Source organism: Chamaea fasciata, unplaced genomic scaffold (assembly GCF_029207755.1).
Source record: "Chamaea fasciata isolate MVZ Bird 193981 ecotype frontalis unplaced genomic scaffold, bChaFas1.0.hap1 SCAF_6, whole genome shotgun sequence".
Lineage (NCBI taxonomy): Eukaryota > Metazoa > Chordata > Aves > Passeriformes > Sylviidae > Chamaea > Chamaea fasciata.
Window position 1 is genome coordinate 72,077,164 of NW_027094091.1, and position 17,150 is coordinate 72,094,313.

A 17,150-nucleotide genomic window follows, 5' to 3' on the forward strand; every position below is an offset into this window, starting at 1 on the left:
TGCCTCTTCCAGGTGAGAGGAGGCACAGCGAGCCCATGTGAAGGTTATTTCAGAGAAATACTTCTTTTACTCTCAGTTTCTGAAACAACTTCCTGCTGTCTCTCATTTTGCTTTGATTTTTTTTTAAACACTACAGAATTGGAGCCAGCTGTAGCTCTTCACTGACTCATACAAGTATCAGGTGTGTAAAAGCTCTCTATGGTTGTTGATTTAGTTTCTTTCTGGCTTTGAAGAGCAGCCCTGCAATGTGCTTTTTCCAGAGAAGTCTTGGCTTAGGAATGCCTTGGCTACTTGATTTGTCTGAGGGAGTGTGTTTTCCTGGCTCCAGAAAGAGGTAAGTAAGTTCTTAACCTGCTGAGTTTTTTAGCTGAGCTACAAATGTACTGAGTGGGAAAATATCTGCTTGTTAAATTCAGATGATCAACAGATGACCTTCTGCAAATGATTATCTATGTCTTGGGACATATAGCTACCAGAAAACAGAGCAGTCAGAGGGGTGAAAAGATAGGAAGGTGAAATAATTCCATTAAATAGACAAGTCAGTAAGTGTGGTTCATGGTTGCTGGCCTCAGGTGTGTGTAAAGGAAAGGGCTACAGAAAGCAAGACAAAATTTTGAGGCATTGTGAAGTGATAAACCTGCCCAAGAGTAGGTAAAATGGCATAAGGAAAAGAGAAATAATATGGGGAAAACAGCCGGTGGGAAAAGAATACCTGGTCCCTAGAAGTGCATACAAACTGGGATTTGAGGCTATAAATTTGGAGTAGAAAATAACAGCTTAAAGAGTTTGACATTCATTTTAATATCAAGGGTAGTATTTGCTTGGTTTGAGAGTAATAGTTCTCATCCTGCTTCAAATGTATCCTCCTTTTTTTGGCATGTTTCTTGCATCTCTAATTCTGAATAATTTTGAGGTCAAATGTAAATACATATTTACACCTCTGAGTAATCTGCCTGACTACTCTTTTTACTTTTTTTCTACTCTTACCAACTGAGGTTAACCACTTATTTTGATTTTGAAATTTTCACCTAGGTTCTTGTGTCATTTTTTTTTTTTTAATCCTTTTTTTTCCCCTCAGGTAATGGTTGTTCCTTGGGCTGTATTCATCAGCGAATTATTTTTATAAATAAGGTTTATGCTGATGAATTGGATTATGGAGATGCATAGTCATAGTGTTTCAGACAATTTCCATGGAAAATGAAAATAAACCTGGAGACAGGGTGTGGTTTTTCTGGTCAAATTTCACTTGTGGTACTCATGTGTAAGGCAGAAACAACATATTTGTGATTCATTTTTTTTTTTCAGTGAAGATATATTTCTTACCCTAAAATATTTGTTAAGGTATAAATATTAGATCCAGACCAATATGTCTAAGATTTCACACTGTGACTATTGTAAGTTTGATGTTAAATGTGTACTTAAATGTCCCTTCTGTGAGATTTGGGGAGCTTTAGGGGCAGGTTTACTTGTGCCTCGTGGCTTTTGTCCAGTTAGCACTGTTGATTTTGCTTTGTGACACTTCTGTGTAGGTAACTATAGATAATGTGCTGCTTTCTCTTACTTAAATAAGAACCAATACACGTGGTCAAATTTATCCAGCCTGATTCCAGGCAGAAAATTAAGGCATACAGGGAGAGAGAAAAGGGAAACAACTTTGGTTGGTGCAGGATGTTGGCAGGTTGCTAAAGGCCTCGCAGTTCCCCACTTTTCTGGCTGCACCCCTGTGTCCGACTTAAATCTGCCATTTCACAAGATGTGATGCTCTAGCTAGGTGAGAAATTGTTTTAACACACACAAGAAAAAGCTTCCCTAATTTCAAAAAATCCCTCAGCTGGTGTGAATGACATCAAGACCTTTCAAAGCTTCAAAAAAGCAGCCAGTAAGCCTGACACCCTCATTGGTATGTATCAATATGCCTTTGCCTGACACCATAATTAGTATACCATCAAATAGAATATGCAATAATTTAATTAGTATTCACAGGGGTAAATATGTGTGGGGAAGGGTTCTTAAAATAGTTGATGGAAAGAGAAATTATGTGAAGCTTTGAGAGTTCTTTCAGGCAGCTGCCAAGCCTGATGCCAGTTGCCACAGCCTGCTTGGTTTAACCGGAAAGCATTTGGACAAAATTCCTTGCCAAACTGCCACTGAGAATTTACACAGCCAAGGAATAAGAGCTCTTTGTGGAGAAGGGTGCCAACTGTCTTGGCTTGTCAGAGAAAGCACTAAAATGCTGTAATTTTCCTGAGACTCCTCACTGGGGACCCCCACCCAGACACCGTCTGCCTGTGGATTGGGAGCCCCAGGAAGGCTCAGGCTTGGGCACTCACAGCTGTGCCCACCCCTGTCTCCACCAGATCTGGTTTTATGGCTGCTTTCCCACTTCTGTAGTCTTTTGAAAATCACTATGGAGAAATAAACAGGATGGTTTATGGAAATAGCAAGAAACACTGTCTACAGGCATTATACATTGGTTAAAGATAGTGTTTCTCCCTGCTCATGGCAATAATCACCCATCTAACATTTAGTCATAATTATCACACTAACTGGAGCGTTTTCTTCTTACTGTGGAAATGAAAGCTATCACTTAGGCTTCTGACTGTTATTTAAAAAGTCCAGAATTGAAAGATGGTGTCCCACTGCAAGCTAACGAGGTGGCTGTGATGGGCTTGTGTTAGCACATCTCAGCACAGAGGTGATCAGCAGAGTACACAGGGCTGGGAAAGTATTTTAAACAAAACTGAAACAAAGCCTAAATGACTGCATATCATATTCCGTTTCCTTTATGTATGTACAGCTCTTCTTTCCCTTACATATTTGTTCAAAGCCTTCCCCAGCTGAATCCTGCCTGGAAAACAGCACTGGTGAATGGAACATTGACTAGGAGCTGTAGAGAAAGGGTAGAAGTTAAGATTTAACTACAAATCTACATGAAGCGAATAGGAGTTACAGTGAGGGTCTGAAGGGGGTGGGGGACAATGAATCCCTGCTGAAGACTTTGTTTTAACGGTATAAAAGTTACACACAGATGGATGCAGGAACGGGGTGAGTGTAGCCAACAACATGGTTTGACATTTAAATGAGGAGTACTTCACCGTAGTTGTGGTTGAGACACAAGACATGAAATCCTTCACCATTATTTAAATACTTTTTAAGAAGCCTGTGAGATCTGGTGTGCCTTTGCTCCAGTACTGATTCCAAATAATCCTTCTTCAAAAGATCAAATCGCAGTCTCACAAGTGCCTTCAAGGTGGGAAGTCCATTTGGGTTAAGTGTTTGCTTTCAGTTGCGAGTAACCCCTGAGGGACCAGTGCTGTGGGTTGTTTTTCCAGCTCCCCAGTTCTCCTGCACAGAGTGAAATCCTTGAGCAATATTCCCCAATATCTGGTGAGAGTGTGTGTGCACGGTGTGTAGGCTTGCTATGTTAGGAATCTTTGGGTGCTTTTACTACCCTACTAACAACATACAATACATTCAGCATCAATTTCATTCCCCTTTTAATTTAGAAAAGGAGAACTTATGGTCCCGAATGTATGGCTCACTTTTCATATGAAGTATTGTATTTCTGTGATTTATTGAGATATTAACATGGAAATGGTGATGTTAAACAATACTTGGAATAGCTCTAAAAGTGTAGTGGGAATCATGATTTCATAAGAAGAAAATTAGTTATGTAGGTAACATTATTGTATAATTTCCCAGGGGATTTCTGCATCAGGCAAGGTTTTATTATATCCTAAAACAAAGTTGCTTGCACTCACTTTAAATATAAAGTACTGCTGAATATGACAATATCATAAGGCTGCTCACAGTACAAGCAAAGACATCTGTTAATGGTACCATGAATAGTTATGAACTGTGGTACTCAAATGGCTTTGCCAGCAAAGCATTGCCTCCTAATTTATTTTTATAGCAAATGGATGCCTCATTTTTCATGGTTTGGTAGTTTGCATTCAAATGTACCAATAACTTCCAAGGCAATCACTTCTACACAGCATGTTTTATTTGCAAACATAAGATGCAAGGGCTAATGGTGTGGTGGTTGGTTGTCTTCTCCATCAGCAGTTTTGTATGAATCCTTACATTATTTTTTTGTTTCGTTCATGAAAAGGAATGTGAAACATAAAAATATGTTTATTGTATGTAAGGTTCAATTTCATTTCGCATCACACACAAATTAGGAGGGACAAAGGCTTTGTAATTGCATTGTTTGGCCATTCAGTGTGTTACTGCTGAACTGGACTTTTTACATCTTGATTTGTTCCTGGAGACATCACCAAAAATTAGAAGGGAACACAAGTGGTTTCAGCTGACACAGAGCAGGCTTCTGAAGGCTCTTCAATTGAGAAAAGGAGGGAGGCAGCAAAAATTAATTCAACTTCGCCTATATTAATTTTTAGAATTTTTGGTGGTTTTTACTGGAATTAGGAGGAGTTTGTGATGATGACATGATTAGTAGTCAGCAGCTATTTTCCTGGGCTCTTCAGCCCCTGTGTAGTTTACTGCCAGCTCATCCCCTGAAACCAGCATTGTGTGGCTGGAAGATGGGAATGCTGGGCTGCTGGAATACTTGGATTTGGTTGTGGTGAGAGAGCCAGAGTCCATTAATTCCAGCATTGCAGGTCATCCTCTGTGCCTGGCTCTGCTGCTGGCTCTTTTAAATTAAATTTAGTTCCATTTAGGTGATGCCACTCACCACTGTGGTGTATATGGTGCCATAACAGCTGAGTTACCTTTCATATTTGAGGGCAGATGAATTGAGTGACTGGGAAAATAATCGACCTAATTATCATAGTAGGACGTGAGGTCTGTGGTGATCTGGATTTAAAAAGACATTTGGAAGGAAAAAGACAATTGAGGAGCTTATGAAAATGTTGATCAAAAATAAGTTCATCTTATTAAAACCCAAGAATACAAATATGGTTTTAGAAGGGCACATTTAAGACTTTAGTAGGGGTGCTGGTTGATTTGGGTGATGATTTTTAATTGACATTTCTCTAAGTCTTTTCCAAGCACAGGTTTCCATTTCCTTGTCACTCTCCCAAAGCAATCTCCTGAGCCTGAAGCCCTGAGCTCCATGTCCACCTAACCAGCCTTGGGGCTAAGTACAGACTGGGATCACGCTGAGCTGTGCTGCTGCTGCCCCAGAGGGACTCAGCTCTCCACAGGGAATCCTAGGGAAGAGCAGTTTCAGTGACCAGTCAGGTGCTGGAGCGTGATGCTCACCACATGAGAGATGCTCTGTGTCCCACTCTGGGGGCCCTTGTACAGACACTGCTCGAGAATTGCATTTAAGATTACAATTTCATTCTGGTGTTTATTGTAACTAACCTATAGATTAATCTTGGATGGCTGAAAGCTGTTACTTTCTCTTTGCCTTTTTTCCCCTCTTACAGTTTCAGAGTACCTTGAGTATCACTTCCCCAGTGAAACCCTCCCATAGCACTGAAGCCCTAGCATTTTGAAAGGATCACTTTATCCCACTCTTGGATAAAAGAGGGGAAAAAATAAACCAAAAAAAGGTGTTTCTGACAAAATTGTTCTCAATCCAGCTTTGTCATTCTGAACCACTCAGCTTTGGGATTTCAGCTAATTGAAGATGCTTCAATTAGGTCACCAAAGCCCTTTCTCCACAAGCCCACTGCTGCTTCAGCTGCAGCAAGAGCTCCATTGCGATTCCAAGTAGCTTGAGGAAAGATGCTGCCGTGCCTGCCCTTGCATTCTGTAACTCAAAATAACAACCACAGTAAGCCTCGGAGTGGCACGGCCAAAGCAAAAGCCACATCAAGATCCTGTTGTAGCAGATCCAAGATCCAATTCTTGGAGCAGATTGAGTTTGGGACGCTGTGGACAGATGCCGAGAAGCAGCCTGGCAGCTAAATAACTTTATTGTCTCTGTTCTGCAGCTCCTCTCCCTTTCCACTATCATCACCCCTTTGTACCTGTTGTAAAGTGCAGCCTGGTAGCTCCCATTTAGATCTTTTCTGAATTACATAATGATGAAATACCCTATTAACAAGGCATTTTTCTCTTGTGGTTCTGGCTATGGGTTTGAGATACAGTGTAATTAACCACACTTATGATAATAGATATTTTTAGAGCAGTAGCAGTAAAAAAAGCTGGGCCTGCAGAACCTGAGCATGCAAGTAACACTTTTCTTGCATGACTCCTCTGGCAAAGGCCTTTTCCTTGTGCTGGAGCAGAACTTCCCGGGAAGTTCACCAATATCCCATTATGAGGGTGTGTCATTTGAGCCACCCTTGCTAGATGTGCTTTGCCTGGTGCCCCACTCAGGCCATCAGTGCCAAGTGGCGCTGACTGTGATTTGTCACTGATGAAGTCCAGAGCAGGCTAAAAACGGGAGCTGTGGCACTGCAGGGGATATGGATCACATCTGGTTAGTGCTCAGTGACTGTGTGCCACAGAAACCAATTGGACAGAAGACTGGGGGCTCGCTGGCGAGTAAAGCTCAGCTCAAGATGTGATCAATCCACCAATCTGTGGTGACAGAATAATACATTAGCACAGATTGATCCTCGAGCTACACTAAATCAGGTTAAATCCTTGTCCTTGGGTGAGTGTTTTACAGAAACACAATCTACATGTGATTTCTTTCGTTTCTGTTAAAATTCTTTAAATGCTGTGTCTTTCTTTAACACCTTCATTGCCAAAACTGCTTGCCAGTTTTCACCCTGTACTGTGCTGAATTTTACCCCAGAAATATGTATAGTAGTAATTTTGTGAGCAGTGAGCTGCAAGCTAATTGTAACCATTCTCTGTGAACTCCTCCTTGAATTTCAGTTCTGCAGGCTTGATCCAAGATGATGTTTGTCCTCTGAGGGTGCCAAAGGGTGAAGGGTTGTATCAGTTCAGATGTTGTTTTATCTATGTGTCTAGCACAGATTTGTTGTCTGTGAGGATGTGCATTTTTGAGGGTGCCCTGCTTCATCTTTTTATACTTGCCTTGGGGAAATGCCATTGTCTGTGGTGACTCTATAAAACAGGATAAAATTGTGAGAATTAAAAATTATAGATTCAGTAAGACTTATTTTTTGAAAGGCCAAAGCATGGTGGTCTCCTGTATGCATCTGGATGGCAGCTGTTCAAGAGCTGTGTGAAACCTGCTGCTGCCTTTAGTTGTTTGACTTCAGAATATGCTTGGAAAATATGTCAATAATCTTATTGGGCTGCCAGTACAAGGAATGGTAAGTGCAGCATACTGCAAACTTGTGATCATCCAGCTGGGATACAGAGTCTGCTGCTGGTGTTTTGGCTGTATAAGGACAACAGTAATCTTAAGCAAGTCTCCGAGAAAATTAATTATGCTCTTTGGCATGTATGATACCTAATTAGATTATTTCATTACTGTGTCATGCTTAGCAATCACATTCCTATTTTTATCTCCGAAAGAAAATCAAATTGTTCTTGTTGATACGTATTCAGAGTTGATTGCACTTGTCTGTCAGAGGCACTGTCGAGCCAGGTGACAGAAGCCCTCCTGGGCTGGGCTCCCTGGGAGACAGAGGAAGGAAAAAGAAATAGGCATGGAAAATAACAACCTGTGTGTTCTGCTACTCCAACCTACTATGACAACTTGAGTGTGTATTTAGGCTGTAATAGACTTGTGATCTGAGGCTTAGTTTATAGGAGAAAAAACTTGTACAAGAAAAGAGAAAAATAGAATTAGTACTTGCAACGTGGAACAACTGAGTTTTCCCTGTCATTCTCTGACTATCTAATATATCTACTTAAAAACAAATGCACACAATTATGTGGATTACGGCCTACTTGGTTGTAGAAGTGCCAATAAAATGCTTGTCCGTGAGTGATAGGAAAATGCTGAGTATCTAACTATGATGACATTTGTATCTGGAGCTTTCAGGCTTCTATTGAAGTGGTATTCAGGATGTGACTGACATTTGTCAAAGTCTTTTTCGCTAGCAAAATACATCATTTACCCTGCTGAGTTGTTTGAGAAGTCTGTAATGCTTCTCTCTGTATGTGAGCAGATAAAATCTACAAGAGTAATTAACTAGATTGAAAAGAAAGGGACAAAAGAGAATTCATGTTTTGTTACACAAACTGTCACAAAGGCATTTAGTGGGAAGGTACTTTCCCTTCTCCCTGGCTAAGATTTAAATGAGGTTATGGCAAAGAGGCACTTTTCAACGACTGAGACTTAATCCTCATAAGGCGATCCTGGTTCTGTCTGGAAGTGGATCATTTGAAGCACCTCATAGAAAGCACTATGAAATAACTCTGGATTATGAAATCACAAGCATAAATGTCTTTTTGCTTGTACAGCAGTTAGGATCAGGAAGTCCTAATTGTTTGTAAAGGCTACTTTATTTAATTACTTAAAAATGGAAGAATGGAAAATGGAAGACTATGGAGGAATGAATTCTGCTTTCCTATCACTGTTTCAGATAACTTTTTCTTCTACCTGCAATCCAGGAGGTCATACTGTATTCTTATCAAACAAAAGCAGGAGTCCTTAAAACCCCTGAATTAGAGGGGAGCCCAAAAATCCTTGTCCAGGCTGTTGTCGAGGAAAAGTCCGCCCACTCTCTATTTTCTTTGGGTGGGGAGGATGGTAGCAAAACTTCTTTAATTCAGAAAGCAACCCTCTGGGCTTCTGCCTAAATAAAATGTATAAATGTATAAAATGTGTATGAGATATGTATTCAGTCATAAACACACTTAAGCAGAGTAGTCTTCTGGGGCAGGGAAGATATTTTTTGGGGGGGTTGTGTTTTCTTGTTCTTCTCCTCTGGTTTTATCCTTTATTTCTCCATTTCTGGACTCCTGCTACAGTGTAGCCCTGAATTTCTCAGCTTTGCTGGGAATTGACATATATAATTCTTAAATAGCCCATTGCTTCAATGCCAGTCATTAGTCTACCCCATGTTTGACATTGTCTGCTAATTTTGTAATGAAGTACTTGATGTTCGGTGTCTTATTGTATCATGGAAAAGCAACAACTTAGTCCAAAGCAATACTTGTAACCTTCTTCCATGCCTGAGGAAGAGTGAGGCAATTAAAAATGCATCTCTTGAAATGGGTGAGTACACACATCTCGGGCTGCTTGCAGACGTGGCTCTTGCAAATTTAAGGTGGTCAAAATTCATTAAGGTTCTGAAATTCAAGTGATGCAGATTTCCAACGTGGATGCTGCCTGCAATAACAATGGCAATTCCAGGTTTGGGAATAAGGCTGATTGTTATGAGAAGCAGCAGTGGTGTATAATTCTCTTCTGGCCAAATGCCACACGTTTTTAAATGCATTACCTTTCGTGTACCGTGTCTTCGCCAGGTCACTATTGGATTTCTATTGCTTTGTCTGGGGTAAGACTTTCCTGCCAGCCAAAAGGTTCTCATGATTGCTCCAGCTAATCAGTGCTTCAGAAGTTCAGCATAAATCCATTGAACTCGCGTGAGTCAAGCAGAACTCTGACATGCCTGTAAATTAAATTACTGCGAGTGGTCCAGCTCAGCTTAATTATGTTATTCCTAACTGAGAGAGTTCAGCAAGTGTGTTTATTAATCTCCAGCTTTGGGAGCACTAGATACAAATTGTTTTGGAAGGGCAAGGTGGGTCTCTAAGCCTTCAAATCGAGAGGTAGAGGAGGAACAGATGGCAAAAGTGTGATGCTTTCAAATACCTAAATATGCATTTTTTGAAGGGCTGGCTTTCTAGTTCAGAGTGCTGGGATTCTAGAGAGGTAAAATAGAGGCTGTATATATCCTCTGTTTTCCACAGAGTTAGAAAATCCATTCCTCTGTGCCAGTCCAGAGATGTTTGCTGACTCTGTGGATTGTCAGCCTCGTTCTTTTCTCCTGCTGCAGAGGACCTTTACATATCCTTGTGGAAAGAAGGAATGCAAGAAAGCCAAGTGGAATAAACACATAAAAAGAGAAATCCATTAGCTAGGATCTAAAGCATCCAGGAATTTATATATATTAGAAGCCAAAATGTGCATTTTTGTCCATTCTGCTCCTTTGGTTGACATTTATCTATAGGCGTTATGTAAGAAGAATTGGAAATAATTGGTATTTAACAAATTACTATCCTGTTTCTAAAAGTCAAGAACTGGGTGCCAATTTTCCTTTTGTAAAAAAAAAAAAGATTTAGAAAATAACAGCAGTCAGTGATTATGGATAAATATAGGTGAGAAACGGTAGTGCTTAAACAAAATAACTCCTTTTTCCTTCCATTGTGTTGTTCATGATGTGCTGTACCTAACATTTCTAGTTTGGGGGCTTCTTACCATTCTAGAAATTGCATCCTGTGAACACTTATGTTGCATTATCCTCCACGGGTTTTGCCATTAAATTTTTTATGACTCTTTTAAAGTTGTTTTTTTAATTGATTGAAAAAAAAAAGATGTTTGTGTTTCCCTGTTGTTTTGGGGGTTGTTTTTTGAAGTTTATTTTAGTATCTGGCACGAATATTTTCCTGGTTGGAATCCACCAGAGAGTTGTTTGTTACTGCCTACAAAGTGTTCGGTGCACTGCTTGTGTGTCCCAAGTTTCTCACAGACCGTAGCCAAGTGGAAATTGGGAGGGAAATGAGGTATCTGTTCTGCTAAATATGGGTTAATCCGAGGTGGAAGGGATCTGAGGAGATCTTTAGCCTGGCCCCCTGCTCACAGCAGGAGCAGCTCTGACATCAGAATGAGCTGTTCTGGGCTTTTCCCACTCAGGTAACTGGGATAACCCGTGAGGGTGAAGCCTCTGCAGCCTCCCTGGGCAGGGGCTTTGTGAGAAGCAAAGGACAACTCAGCTACGGGAAATGTATTGCCCTAAGGAGCACTGTACTTCAGGGGGATTTTAAGTGAAGGATTGAATGCTGCAGTGAGGACTGGAAGTGCTGAATTGTCTTAACGTGTAATAAAGATGTGAACGAGTTTGATTTTTTTTTTTTTTAAGCAAAAAATGCGGGGATTTAAACCAGAAAAATAGAAGGCAGATCATCTGGGAGGTTTGTACTTGGGAGTTAAACTCAGCAATAGAAGTTTCTTTTGTAGAGTAATCATTTTTTGTTATCAAAATCTGTACATCAACGAAACAAGCCATAGGTTATATTCCATACATTCTTATGTAGCAAGGTAATTTCACAATGCAGTTGCAAGGGATTTACAGATTTTTGTTAACCTTAAATCAGAATGAAGCAACTAAAGGTAGTTCTGTGGCAAAACCAGAGATAAGGAGCAAGTGTTTTGTTTCCCAGCTCTCGGAGCTGCCTTAGGAGCCGAGCCTTTGATGACTGCACGAATGCAGTGAAAGCCTTTTTGTTTGCCTCTGTTCAGTAAATAATTGATTAGCAGCTCCTAATGTGGCTCTAAGAGCTGGAAGCGCTTCCCCTAGCGCTGCCGTGTCACTTGTAATGGAGCTGAAGTAGGACACCGGGTGACACGGGCTGTGCTGGCATTTCACCTCAGTGAGTCCCTGTGTGTCCTCACTCCCGACACAGCTCTCGCTACCTGCGAAGCCGTGCTGGCCTCGGACGGTTTTTCTTTCCTTGGAAGCAAAAGGACAGGCTGGATTATTCTCCCTGTCACTGCATTCAATTCTTCATTGGAATCTAATGCTCAGACACATCGGTGGCTCTTTAACTGCAGTGCTCTCAGGTGTTACCTGTAAGAATCGCAGATCTCTTGCACCAGGTCTTCAGGCCGTGGGTGGAGTTCGGGTGGGAAACTCCAGGAGCCCGTGGACTCCGTGTTGCAGTGGCATATGGCAGATGCTCTGCCTCTGGACAGTTCTCAGCTATTCCAGATTTCTACTTGTGTTTAGGTTGTGTAGATCACAGCAGGGAACCGGGGAATATCATCAAGGGCTGGAAATCCCAGGAGTTTGGTGGTGGACGTAGTGCCAGTTTGGATGAGGCTTTTTTCATTTCCTCTAGGTTCTACAGTTTGGGGATTCTGGAATGGCCCGCCTGGGGAGGTGGTGGAGTCACCACCCCTGGATATGTTTAAAAAATACCGCATGTGGCACTCGGTGCCAGGGGTTTTTTGAGGTGTTAGGGCTGGGTTGGACTCGATGATCTTGAAGGTCTCTTCCAACCTAATGATTCTGTGATTCTAGGTTTTTTTGGCAGCTCACCTGAAGGTTAAGAAACCCGTTTCACAATTTTGTCTTCAATACAGGGATAAATATTAAAATTAGTAACTTTACTTAGAATAAAGATTAAATATGCTACATCTGCAGGCTGTGCCTTACTTTGGAAGTTCTTTGGTAGCCTCACTCCAGCTGCAGCTCTATTTTGTCCTTAATAACCCCAGCCCTCCACTTTTCCCCAAAATTTTAGTGTGATATAATTATGCATCCGTTCTTTTATCCACTTGTGTTTAAACAAACAAAAAAAAAAGGAAATAATTTTTTGCTGAGCAGAAGTGTTGAGCAAGGATGAGAGGGAAATAGCTTTCAGCAAAAACTAATATTCTCTAATTGTTCTCATATTCTTTCATATGGCGAACTTGAGGCATTTTGAGTTTCTGGCAGCACTTTGCCAAATAATGTAAGTAAAATATTTAACATTTTGTAACACTTTGCGCAAGCCATTAATAACAGCTATAGAGTAATAAGGGTGATAGTAACTCCCTAGGCCTAGCAGGGAATATTCCTGAACATTCCCTGAGTCATACAATATGCATAACTTATTCAATTTATATTCAATTGGTACATTTGAAAATTATTTGTCATCACTTGTGTGTTCAGAAACTTCTAATGTACAGACAGTTAGAAGGAGAAAGGGACACTTGTCTGAGGTTTTAAAAAACGCCAAGGGTGAAAACTTTACACCACATTTTTAAAGTGAGCCTGGCAAATGTTCCCCAGTCTTTGATTCACGTGGCAGTGACCTTTATAGGATTTCTATATGTAACATGTGGCAATTGCCATCAGAATTAAGGGCAGCAGCTGTCAACTTTTTTCAGATGTCTGACTTTCAACTTGCCTAAATCTTCCAGATAAACCTACTCTTTGTGAAAGAGCTGAGCAACTCCAGCTTCCAAATGTCTCTTGTGCCTTGTGTTTCATTTGATGTCTGAAAGACTTCTTTGTCTGCTGAGTCACAGTTCTGATTTAAATCGCGGTAAAAAGTTCTGTGAAACTGTTTATTACTGATCCACGTTGGAACTTGATGGGAATTCTTTCCAAATCATACCAAATAAAAGGACTCTAGTCTTAGCAGGCTTTTTCATTCACAGAATAGTACTGAACTACATTTTAAATTTGCACAGAATAAGTTTTGTTATCTGAAGATGGAAGTAACCCAAAGGCAGAAAATTAAAATTATGAACAAATTCATCCAACTAAATCTGAATGTAATTTAAAAGGAAGCGATATGCCAAAGTTTTTATGAAGAGTGTTGCTTAATATCTGAGAGTTAAGTATCATAGAAGAGCATATTTCATTTATGGGGGAAAATTCACTTTATTGAATAATTCATGTTATTTTTTTTCTTGAATAACTCACATTAAAAAGCTTTGATCTGTTTTTTGGTGGAGGCTGGGGGGCTGTGTTGGTTCATACCAGCTGTCTTGAACTTCCCAGGTCTCAAATGCAGCAGTTTTCCATAGGTACACTGTCAAATTTTGGGGCTTTTATCCATGCACAAGTGGCCTCTCCCTGTCTAGCGTTAACTGGAAAAAGTGCAGCCAAGAGAGAGCAAGGGAAGGTGTTCAGCTGGCGTTTGCATTTTGGCCTAGAGGAAGAGCAGGCAATATCCCATCTGCACCTCCCTGCTGCAATGGGGGCCCAAACTTGCTGAACTCAAAATGGAACTGCTTTATGTTGTTGTTGGTTTTAACCTACTTTTTCTCCAGCAGCACTGCAATACCATAAATTCCGGTGTAAAATACTGCAGTCAGTGATGGCAGCTGGACTTGTGTGGCTGGAAATGTAGATGACTGATCGTGAACAAGGACACTTGAATCATTACAAGCGCCAGAATAAAACCTAAATTAAATAATTCTCAGGCCATCTAAGAGAACAGCCTTATTGCATACCTGTTATAGCAGCGCAGCCAATGAATAGAGCTGTCAGTCTTTGTTTTTAGCTTGAACAACAGTCTTCATTGTTAGTCTAATTCTTATAATTTGTATTCCCCGCGGTCAGGAATGTAAATGGCCTTAAACGTAAGCATTTAGTGCTTAATCCTGATTGTTCTACCCAGCGCTGGCCTTTTCAACTCAACGGTTCTTTGGAGGGAATTAAGTAACCTTCCAGAGATAAAGTTTCTTCTTTAATTAAACAATATCCCTGAAAGTGCAAAGCGCTTTGCAAGAGCTGCGAGACTGCTGCAGACGCACCAGAAAATAAATTGGGTAACTCCCACCTCCCCAGCAGTACGTCTAGCTGCCTTCTCTCCATCTTCCACTCCATTTCCCGATAAGCCCTGAAAATGCATATTCAGTGCAGCAATTTATCCTCAACGCCTCAGCGCAGCGCTGCCTTAATTTGCCAATTAACACTTGCCCACTCTCCGGCAGGGCCATCACTGCGCTCATGACTGTTCGAGCAGCAGTGGGACTGAGCCTGCTCCCTTCTCAGCCCGCTGCTGCCAAGGGGGTTACGGAGAAGGGAAAGGTCTTTCCACCACGGGGCTCTCACAGAATAGGAGATCTGAAATCCTTTCTAATTGTCTCAAGTCCTCACACTGACGACAGCTCCGTGAGCTGAAGTTTCTCTGCGCAGTTTCCTTGGCTTTTTAAGCAAATGGAATAGAAGAGGAAGAGGTGAATATGTTGAGAGCGGAACATGTGGGATGGCTCCTAAGCAGTAGGAAACGGGACTGGAGAGAAGGGGGAATAGGAAAACTATGGATTGTACTTAAAACTTTGTTACCAGACCATTGATGACTCCCCTGAACGCTAAACCTTGATGCATTTTTATTTTAAGGCAAGAGATGATATAAACTTGTTCCCCAAAACGTCCTGCCAATCACCGTGGGTTGGCATGTTTATCCAAAGGGATGTCCCTTCCTTGCGAGCTTTCTACGGCTGCTCGTGAAAGGTCCAGGTTGATCCTGCGGCTGGTAAATCCAAATATGCCTAAACAGACAATCCAAAAACGTCAGTGGAGAGGAGGATCAAGCCAGTGTGGGGTCTGCTGCCTTCTGAAGCCAGGCTGCAGTGCTTACAGGGCGAGTGTGGCGATGGCTGGCGCTTGGTTTGCTCCAGGGGAGAGCCCTGCAGTCCAAGTATTTCTTGAGTTTTGCCCAGAGGCATTCATAAAAAGGGAAATGGGAGTTGGCACTGGAAGAAAAAAAATAAATTGCACGTTGCTAGCTGATAGACCAAGAGGGCTCGTCCATTGAAGGGGAAGTTTTTGCCATTAAAATATGACAAATAAACCACGTGATAAAAATGTAAGAAGCCGCTTTGTTATCTTTGCACTGCAAATTTTTCTTAATCTCACCCACGATGGGCAAAAGAGTAAGCAGATACAGCTCTGCCGGTTCTGTTTGGCTCTGAGGTTGGATTAGAGCCAACAATTCCAGAAATTTTTTGCAAGGCACATGGCTTTTCACTGCAGTCAGACTTCAGCTAAAATACATTTGAGATAAATGCAAATCTACCTGTATTCCCTGTCTTCTGTATCTGAGTATTCATGCCCACAGCTGTTCCACTTGCAAATAATGTTAATTTTTGAAAACTAGCTCATTTGCTGTAAATCTGTCCACATGAATCAGTGGCAACTTCTATGCAGTAGCATAAAAGTGCTCTTTAAAAAAGAACAGTATTTCTGTATTAAAATTTCCTCTCTCCAGTTCTGAGACATATACAAATTTACTGGGTTGATGGTTTATTTTAAGCTACTAAAATAGAAGGTAATAAGAGATAAGGTGATAAATGAACTGGTTATCAACTATTTATCAGAAGACAATGTAGTTTTGGTTTTTTCTTTATTATTGATAGTTGGTTTTTCCCTGGTTAGTCAGTCTTTGGATTGTGGGAGATTTTCCCCCTTGTTTTTTTGTACTAAAAAAACCCTTGTACTAAATTGTGCGATTTGTGCTTCATCCCCAAATCACTCTTTTCCTTCTAAGGTGGCTCTGCTTTGCTTCCACTTAGCCTTCATTAATTATCTTACTAATTATCTTATTAATTGATGTTTTCTTCCCTCCTTACTTTATAAGGAGGGTTTATAGCTATAAGACCCTGAGTATTTTAATTTGTAATTGTGACTCTTGCATGAGAAAAATTTAAGCTGATAATCAGATGGAAGATGTTGAAGAACTGTGGTTTTGTAACAAATGCATCTGGCCTTCAAGATGCACAGGGGTAAATAAATACTGAAAGAGTTTTAGGTCCTTGCAGGAGTTTCCTGTTGTACCTGAGATTGATCCCTGATCCTAGTCCTGGTCACTGGCATAGGGAGGTCATAATTTGCAAGTTCTAAATAAGTTTGTTGTACTAATAAGTAAATATACTAAGTAAAAACAGCAAGTCACAAGGATGAATAATTATAATTGAAGCTAATATTGCCTGCATTATTGAACTTTCACATCATCGTGGAGGTGGACTGACCCTTGCCTGTATCAAGCATTAAATGCTATGTACAAGTTAATAGGAATTACCAAGCCATGTTAATTAGAAATTATGGAGTACTTTGAATTTTTTTTCTCACTAAAATTCTAAATGGAGAAATCATTTCGTTTGAAAGCTGTGTGTTTGCTCAGCCTCTACAAAGTGTTAATTGGCCATTTTGGGTCTATTTTAAACCCCTTCTGTGATGTCTTGATTTATCTTTTTCCTTGTTCATTTACTTTGTCTCCCTCACTTTTAAACTCTTCCTGTTGCCTGGAGTTAAACTCTAACAGATTTTATTTGTCTCCCTTTTCTCATGGACAGTTACTGAAAAGGGGTTTTATCATCACCATTAAAAAGTGGTTTTTCTGCAGTCACAACCTGAAATATCACATAGCTGTGATTTGCCAAAGAGGTCCTCTTGTGAAGTTGTTGAACCGCGGGTGGTTTTTATTTACAATCCAACACCAATTGCATTGTGTTAGAACAGTATCCTGCCTGCTCTTGCTTCCAGAACAACGAAGACCACATTAATATATTCATTTAAAACCTGGCACTCGTTTTAATTCACACTGTTATCATTTTTACAAAGACAATTTTGCATATCTGTTAT

At 40.6% G+C, this 17,150-nt stretch overlaps 1 long non-coding RNA gene across 3 annotated transcripts in view; it reads left to right on the forward strand.

The window, feature by feature from the left end:
* The first annotated feature begins 219 nt into the window (after positions 1–219).
* Positions 220–17,150, forward strand: part of LOC136290764 (uncharacterized) — a 118,224-nt gene continuing 101,293 nt past the window's right edge. For all 3 annotated transcript variants that reach the window (XR_010721375.1, XR_010721374.1, XR_010721376.1), the window contains exon 1: positions 220–334. This is a non-coding gene — a long non-coding RNA (uncharacterized lncRNA). The remainder of the gene's footprint in view (positions 335–17,150) is intronic.